Source organism: Piliocolobus tephrosceles, chromosome 1 (assembly GCF_002776525.5).
Source record: "Piliocolobus tephrosceles isolate RC106 chromosome 1, ASM277652v3, whole genome shotgun sequence".
In the NCBI taxonomy this organism is placed as follows: Eukaryota; Metazoa; Chordata; class Mammalia; order Primates; family Cercopithecidae; genus Piliocolobus; species Piliocolobus tephrosceles.
Window position 1 is genome coordinate 176,495,741 of NC_045434.1, and position 9,280 is coordinate 176,505,020.

The window sequence follows — 9,280 nt, forward strand, 5'->3', positions numbered from 1 at the left end:
AGAATATAAAAAGGTAAGAAAAAAGAAAGAAAGAAAGAAAGAAAATATGGCCATGGCCAACAACAGTTTCTGTTTACATTGTGTATTGTCATTGAAGAGAGATTAACCACAGTCTCTTGGTCCTAAATATAAAACGGTAAGAAGAGGCCGGGCGCAGTGGCTCACGCCTGTAATCCCAGCACTTTGGGAGGCCAAGGCGGGCGGATCACAAGGTCAGGAGATCGAGACCATCCTGGCTAACACGGTGAAACGCTGTCTCTACTAAAAATACATAAAAATTAGCCGGGCATGGTGGCACATGCCTGTAGTCCCAGCTACTCAGAAGGCTGAGGCAGGAGAATGGCGTGAACCCAGGAGACAGAGCTTGCAGTGAGCCACGATCATGGCACTGCACTTCAGCCTGGTCAACAGAGCCAGACTCCATCACCAAAAAAAAAAAAAAAGGTAAGAAGAAACTCATTGTCCCACTTTGGGCCACATGACTGCCCGCAGACCAATCAACCACAGACAGATAGGGTAGGTCAAATATGAACATGCAATCTCCAGCAGGAACCACATGAACAGAATGGGAGGAGAGGCAGTGCCCACCAGAAGGAAGATACCTGACAGACAAAACCACAGATATTTACTACAAAACCTGAATGAGAGTGGTGGTAGCAGAGTTAGAAGACAGATTCAAAGAATAATTAGGGAGAAATCAATAGTTGACTGATTGGTTTCGGAGCAGGGCAGTGAAAAAGAAGGAAAAGTTAAGAACAACGTCAAGGATTTTGTTTCTTGTGGAAAAAAAAAGAATTACTGATTGAATCAAACTGAATTATTATAAACAGTAACTTTGGCTGTCAATTCTTCTCTTTACATACGTCACACAGATTTATTATTTTTTTTGAGACAGAGTCCTGCTCTGTCGCCCAGGCTGGAGTGTAGTGGCCGGATCTCAGCTCACTGCAAGCTCCGCCTCCCAGGTTTACGCCATTCTCCTGCCTCAGCCTCCCGAGCAGCTGGGACCACAGACACCTGCCACCTCGCCCTGCTAGTTTTTTGTATTTTTTAGTAGAGACGGGGTTTCACCATGTTAGCCAGGATGGTCTCGATCTCCTGACCTCGCGATCCGCCCGTCTCGGCCTCCCAAAGTGCTGGGATTACAGGCTTGAGCCACGGCGCCTGGCCTCGTCACACAGATTTTAACACCAGATTCTAACCTTATTTCCTAAAGATTCCATACACGTCAATATGAAAATCACAAAGCTGCCGGGTGTGGTAGCTCATGCCTGTAATCCCAATATTTTGGAAGGCTGAGGCGGGCGGATCATATAGTCAGGAGTTCGAGACCATCCTGGCCAACATAGTGAAACCCCGTCTTTACTAAAAATACAAAAAAATTAACCAGGCATGGTGGTGTGCACCCCCGCAGTCCCAGTTAGTTACTCAGGAGGCTGAGGCAGGAGAATTGCTTGAACCCAGGAGGCAGAGGTTGCAGTGAGCCAAGATTGCGCCATTGCACTCCAGCCTGGGTAACAGTGCAAACCTCCGTCTCATAAAAAAAAAAAAAAAAAAAAAATCACAAAGCTTCCAATGAATGAAGGAGCAGAAGGCAGGGAATAGGTAGTTAACAAAGGATGAACTTAAAGAAATCGCTGGGCACGGTGGCTCACGCCTGTAATTCCAGCACTTTGGGAAGCTGAGGTGGGCAGATCACTTAAGGCCAGAAGTTCAAGACCAGCCTGGTCAGCATGGTGAAACCCAGTCTCCACTAAAAATACAAAAAATTATCCAGGCGTGGTGGCATGCACCTGTAGTCCCAGCTGCTTGGGAGGCTGAGGCACCAGAACAACTTGAACCTGGGAGGCGGAGGTTGCAGTGAGCCAAGATCATGCCACTGCCCTCCAGTCTAGTGACAGAGCAAGAGTCTGTCTCAAAAAAACAAAAAACAAAAAGGCCGGGCGCGGTGGCTCACGCCTGTAATCCCAGCACTTTGGGAGGACGAGGTGGGCGGATCATAAGGTCAGGAGATCGAGACCATCCTGGCTAACACGGTGAAACCGTGTCTCTACTAAAAATACAAAAAAATTAGCCGGGCGTGGTGGCAGGCGCCTGCAGTCGCAGCTACTCAGGAGGCTGAGGCAGGAGAATGGCGGGAACCTGGGAGGCGGAGCTTGCAGTGAGCCCAGATCCCGCCACAGCACTCCAGTCTGGGCGACAGAGCAAGACTCCGTCTCAAAAAAAAAAAAAAAAAAAAAAAAAAAATTAAAGGAGTTAAACATGAAAAATGTTCTAATTTACTAGTGACCAAAGAAATGTAAATCAAAATGAGGAGGTATGTCAGTTTTAAAAACTTATTAGATTAGCAAGTGGGCTGGTTATTGAGGCAATGTGCTAGACCTGGGTGCTCAGCTGTGTTTCAGATGGCAAAGGAAATAGGCACAGCCTTTACAGTAAGCACTGTGGCCACAGTTATTCGTGAACCATAGAAATGTTCCACCCCTATAATTTCACCACTGAGAAAAGAGCCTAAGCAAATAATCCAAACTGTGGGGAAAAAAGCCTTACACATTAAGGATGTTTTTCACAGCATTGCTTACAAGAGTAAAAATTTTTAAAAAACTAATAGTTGGCCGGGCGCGGTGGCTCATGCCTGTAATCCCAGCTCTTTGGGAGGCTGAGGCAGGCTGATCACAAGGTCAGGAGATCGAGACCATCCTGGCTAACACGGTGAAACCCTGTCTCTACTAAAAATACAAAAATTAGCCGGGCAAGGTGGCGGGCGCCTGTAGTCCCAGCTACTCAGAAGGCTGAGGCAGGAGAATGGCGTGAACCTGGGTGGCGGAGCTTGCAGTGAGCCGAGATGGCACCACTGCACTGCACCCTGGGCAACAGAGCAAGACTCCATCTCAAAAAACAACAACAACAACAATTTAAAAAAAAAAACTAATAGTTAAGTACTGACCTAATAAATTATGATATCCTGTTACAATGCAACATTATGCAACCATTAAAATGATACCAAATAAAAAGGATATATAGCAACATAGAAAATGCTTTTGGCCGGGCACGGTGGCTAATGCCTATTATCCCAGCACTTTGGGAGGCTAAGGCGGGTGGATCACGAGGTCAGGAGTTCGAGACCAGCCTGGCCAATATGGTGAAACCTTGTTTCTATTAAAAATACAAAAATTAGCCAGGCGTGGTGGCGTGCACCTGTAGACCCAGCTACTAGGGAGGCTGAGGCAGAAGAATTGCTTGAACCTGGAGGGTGAAGGTTGCAGTGAGCCGAGATTGCACCACTGGGTGACAGAGTGAGACTCCACCTCAAAAAAGAAGAAAGAAAATACTTTTAATGTAACCTTAATTATATTAGCAATATTCCATATATAAATTCAAATAAATCCAAAGCATATGAAGTAATAAATGAAAATTCACCTCAGGGTAATTATTGCTAGAAGTTTCGTGTGTCTGCAAACTTTTTCTACACACACAGAATTGTATATCTCAATACTTTTACTCTTCATGTGTCACAAATTTTACATGTCATTAGTAGTTCTCCAAAACATTTTAAAAGGCAGTTTGATAATGTACTGTGCAAATAATGTATAAGTATGTACTCAATATTCCCATTATTATCAGTAAAGTATGATACACTTTTGGATTCAAATAATCAAAACTCACCCAAGCTAGCTTAAGGAAAAGATATAAGCAGCTCTAAGGATACTGAAGTATTTTACAGAATGCAGAAGTAGGAACACAGAAAGTGACTAGAATGTAGGTGAAATGCTCCAGAGAATATTTTGTCTCTCTCTCTTATCTCTGCTTCTCTCCACATCTCTGCCCCTATTCTCCTCGCTCTACAGACTGGCTTTCTCTGTTTTTCAGTCTATCTGGAGGCCCTGATGTAGTTCCTAAATTTTTACACTCCTTCCATTCTACATATCAGTCCAAACTAAACCAGAATTCCTAGGTGAGAAAGACAATATAATTGACCTGGTTTGGTCAGGTGTCTACGCCAGTCTAATCAACAGTGGTTCTGCTTCTGAGGCTGGAATAAGAAAGGTGGTGACGTGAATCAGTCCCACTATTCTCAAAAAAGGGTGAATCATTTGTGAGCTGGGAAGATACCCCAAGAGATGTCTACTATAGCCTCCATGTGTCAATTTCTCTTCTTAGAATGGATAGATTAAGTGAAATTATTAAGTCAAATGATATGAGCATTTTAAGACCAATTGCTTTCCAATCTACTTTTCTTTTTATTTTTTTTGAGACAGAGTCTCACTCTGATGCCCAGGCTTGAGTGCAATGTCATGACCTCGGTTCACTACAACCTCCGTCTCCCAGGTTCAAGCGATTCTTATGCCTCAGCCTCCCCATGTAGCTGGGATTACAGGTGTACACCCCCACGCTCAGCTATTTTTTGTATTTTTAGGAGAGATCGGGTTTCGCTCTGCTGGCCAGGCTAGTCTGGAACTCCTGGCCTCAAGTGATTCTCCCACCTCAGCCTCCCAAAGTGCTGGGATTACAGATATGAGCCACTGCGCCCAGCCCCAATCTACATTTTTTTTTTTTTTTTTTTTGAGATGGAGTCTCACTCTGTCACCTAGGCAGGAGTGCAGTGGTGCGATCTCGGCTCACTGCAAGCTCCACATCCCAGGTTCATGCCATTCTCCCGCCTCAGCCTCCTGCGTAGCTGGGACTACAGGTGCCCGCCACCACGCCCGGCTAATTTTTTGTACTATTAGTAGAGACGGGGTTTCACTGTATTAGCCAGGACCAATCTACACTTTTTACCTGCGGTATCTGGGAGTTCCTGCTTGCCTGCAACTTTCTAACCCTGAGGATATGGAGCATTTGACGTTTTGCTAATTTGAACGGGAAAAAGTAATATCTCATAGTTTTTCTGATATACATTTTTTAAAAATCACTAGTGATAGTGAGCATTTTCTCAGTTTGTGGATGGTGCTTCTCATGGACAGGGCAAAGCCACACATGGCTTCTTCCTATCTCCTTGGTGAAGACAGTGAAGATTCTCCCATACAGGGCTGAGGAGTCAGGCTTTCTGAGAGGATAGATGAATGGATAGGGCCACTGGAGCTGTTGTACAAGTGTCTGCATTTCTTTCTTTCTATCTTTCTTTTTTATCTATTTTTTTTGTAGTCAGCTATTTAATTAGTTTCTTAAGACATTTAGAACACCAATTTGTGAGGATGAATTCCATTCATCAGGGCAAACACAGATTGCCCTGGAGCTGAGGAATAGCTTTGATTTTTGATAAAATTTGTGACTCCACAGCTTTCTGATCAACCTTGCACTGCTCTGTAATCTCATATTTCTCTTTTTCTGTGCCAAAGATCTCACCTTCCTGGTGTCTGGGCTTCTGTAGCTTCTTATTCTTGAAGTAAGCATCAATAAGATGTTTTGGGATTTTTACATTGCCGATATCAATTTTGGTTGAGGTGGCCACGACAAATTTCTGGTGTGTTCTTCATAGAGGAACTTGATTGAGGACCAGAGGTCCAGTCACAAGTAACAGGCCACTAGCCTGCTGCTTCAGGAAAACCACCCTCTTGCGCCTGTGGCGTCCAGTGAGGATGATGAGAATGGTCCCGGGAGTGATACTGGCTCGCAGTTTTCTCATGTGCTGACGGAAGGATTTTTTGCCATGGCTCAACAGCTTTCGAGGCACGTCTTCAGTAGGATAATATCTGGGCATGTTGCCAGGTATAACCACCTGGGTATCGCCATTCTTGTCACCACCAACTGGTTTTGTAACGGTTGCAAGAACCTTCTCCTTCTTTTTCTTTTCAACCTTAGATTTAGCGGCTGAGTACTTCCTCTTGTACATGGCCTTTCTGGAACACATGGCAGATCAGCAATACCTGCCAATTCCTCTGACAAGGACAGGGCTGTGGCTGCAATGGGGCTTCCCCTTCTTGGGCTTTTTAGCCTTGAGGTTATCCTTTTTCACGTTACCACCAACATCAGCCTTCTTGGCTTCGGGTTTCTTCTCTTTAGTACCTGGCTTCTCAACTTTTTCACTCGCCATCTTGCAAGATGGGAAACAAGTGTCTGCATTTCTTCCAGTCTGCCCACACCTGTTCTCCAGCCACTGCTGTCTCCTGCCTCGTTCCCCTGCCCTGCCACCAGTTCTTCTGGTTCTCTTCTCCTCCCTGGGAGCCATAGCTGCCTTTGGGCTATACAGGTCTCCCAGCTGTGTTTTCTGGAAAGATAATATTTGTAGAGAAAGTTCAAAGGTCCTCATTAGCAGGAGTCAACACTGCAGCAGTCTGTATTGCAGAACAGAAGCTAGGCACTTACATGTGGTACCAAAGCATCAGCTGCCTGGAGAACTTTTCTTTGCTAGTGCTGTGGATAGAGCATGCAATTATGCAGATCAAAGTTTCATTTCCCTGCCCTGCATCTCTCCATGATTTCACCTGCCCCACCCACAGACTCCAGTACACAATTCAATCATTGCATTTTGTGTATGATGTTGTCATTGTCTGTCTCCCCCTTAAAGTGCTAACTCCGGCTGGGTGCGATGGCTCACGCCTATAATCCCAGCACTTTAGGAGGCTGAGGTGGGTGGATCACCTGATATCAGGATGTTGTAGTGAGCAGAGATCCCACCATTACACTCCAGCCTGGACAACAAGAGTGAAACTCCATCTCAAAATAAAAAAAAATAAAAAAAATAAACAGCTGGGGTGGTGGCTCACGACTGTAATCCCAGCACTTTGGGAAGCCAAGGCTGGCAGATCACCTGAGGTCGGGAGTTCGACACCAGCCTTACCAACATGAAGAAACCACGTCTCTATTAAAAATAGAAAATTAGCTGGGCGTGGTGGTGCATGCCTGTAATCCCAGCTACTCGGGAGGCTGAGGCAGGAGAATGGCTTGAACCTGGGAGGCGGAGGTTGCCGTGAGCTGAGATTGCGCCATTGCACTCTAGCCTGGGCAACAAGAGCAAAACTCAGTATCAAAAAAAAAAAAAAAAATCCTCGAAAAAATAAACCACAAATCTTTACAATTTAGAGATCTGGGGTTTGCTATTGAAATCAAGTGATCAAATTTAGCATTGCTGTTCATGGAAAACATAACATCATGTGCCTCGTGATATGATACAGTATGAAGTGCACAGCAAAACCAATTAAATATTCCTGCCTAAATGCTTAATTGAATTTAGTTATTTAGTTAGTTAGTTATTTTAGACAGGGTCTTGCTGTCACCCAGGCTTGAGTGCAGTGAGTGATCACAGTTCACTGTGATGTCAAACTCCTGGCCCCAAGCCATCTTCCAGCTTTGGCCTCCCAAAGAGCTGGGATTACTGGTGAGGGTCACTGTACCCAGTCTGTTTAATTGAATTTAATCAAACTTTTAGACCAAACTTCTAATTTACAGAAAACACAAAGAACAGGTAAATTGTACCACTAAAAAACAAATAAGACAAATTGAGAATATAGGACATTCACAAGATAACTGTTGCAATCTGTCCTCAAAGAATTGACATCATGAGATAAAATAAAAGGTAGAACTGTTCTAGATTAAAATACACTAATATGCCCAGGCAAGGTGGCTCACACCTGTAACCCCAGCACTTTGGGAGGCCGAGGTGGACAGATCACCTGAGGTCAGGAGTTCAAGACCAGCCTGACCAACAAGGCAAAATCCCATGCTGGGACTCGGCAGGCTGAGGCAGGAGAATCCCTTGAGCCCTGCAGAAATTGCAGTGAGCCGAGATCGTGCCACTGCACTCCAGCCTGGGCGACAAAGGAGACTATGTCTAAAAAAAAGAAAAAAAAAAAAAAAAAAAGGCCGAGTATGGTGGCTCATGCCTCTAACCCCAGAACTTTGGGAGGCCAAGGCTGGTGTATCACTTGAGGCTAGGAGTTCAAGGCCAGCCTGGCCATCATGGTGAAACCCTGCCTCCACTAAAAATACAAAAATTAGCTGGGCATGACGGCTTGAGCCTATAATCCCAGCTACTCAGGAGGCCGAGGCACGAGAATTGTTTAAGCCTGTGGGGCAGAGGTTGCAGTGAGCCAGATTGCACCACAGCACTCCAGCCTGGATGATAGAGTGAGACTCCACATAAACAAAAACAAAAATACTAATGAGGTAAAACTAAACCCAATGAATGAACTTTAATGGGATACTGGTTTGACAAAACAAAAACTGCTATAAGAGACATTGTTTTAATAACTTTCCGATATGAGCATAACATCAGTGTAATGCTGATCTCATAAATGGAGTTGGGATGTATTTCTTCTTTAACTCTTTGGAATACTTCGTGTATTGTTTGTGAATTAGTATTATTTCTTTCTTAAATGTTTGGTAGAATTAATCAGTGAAGACAATTTGGATGGGCATTTCCTTCATGGGAGGGTTTTTAACCAAATGTTGGTGTTATTTAATAGATACATGACTATCCAGGCTATATGTTTCTTATTAAGTGAGCCTTGGTAGTTTATGTATTTCAAAAGATGTATGCATTTCATCTAAGTTGGTGAATTTTTTGACATAAAGTTCTTCATGTTATTCCCTCATTATGGTTGTAATGTCTATGGGACATTGTAGAGATGTCTTCTCTGTCTCTCTCTCTCTCTTTTTTTTTTCTTTGCTTTTTGAGACAGAGTCTCCATCTGTTACCCAGGCTGGAGCACAGTAATGTAATCATACCTCACTGTAGGCTTGACACTTCTGGGCTCAAGCGATTCTCCTCCATCAGCCTCCCAAATACCAAATAGCTGGGACCACAGGCAGGAGCCACAATGTCTGGCTAATTTTTAGAAAAAATTTTCACAGAGGCAAGGTCTTTGTATATTGCCCAGGCTGGTCTCAAACTTCTTGGACTCCCAAAGTGTTGGGATTATAGGCATGAGCCACTGCATGCCAGGCCCCTTTTCCTAATTTCCAGGCCCCTTTTCCTAATTTCTTCAGGTGGAAGCTTAGGTCATTGATTTTTTTTTTTTTTTCTTTTTTTTTGAGATGGAGTCTCACTCTGTCACACAAGCTGGAGTGCAGTGGTGCGATGTTGGCTCACTGCAAGTTCCACCTCCTGGGTTCACGCCATTCTCCCACCTCAGCCTCCCGAGTAGCTGGGGCTACAGGCACCCGCCACCATGCACAGCTAATTTTGTTTTTGTATTTTTAGTAGAGACGGGTTTTACCATGATAGACAGGATGGTCTTGATCTCCTGACCTTGTGATCTGCCCGCCTCGGCCTCCCAAAGTGCTGGGATTACATACATGAGCCACCACACCCAGCCACATTTTCTTTTTTTCTAACATA

At 44.4% G+C, this 9,280-nt stretch overlaps 1 pseudogene; it reads right to left on the bottom strand.

The window, feature by feature from the left end:
- Positions 1-5,174: 5,174 nt before the first annotated feature.
- Positions 5,175-6,034, bottom strand: LOC111548668 (annotated as a pseudogene).
- Positions 6,035-9,280: the final 3,246 nt, after the last annotated feature.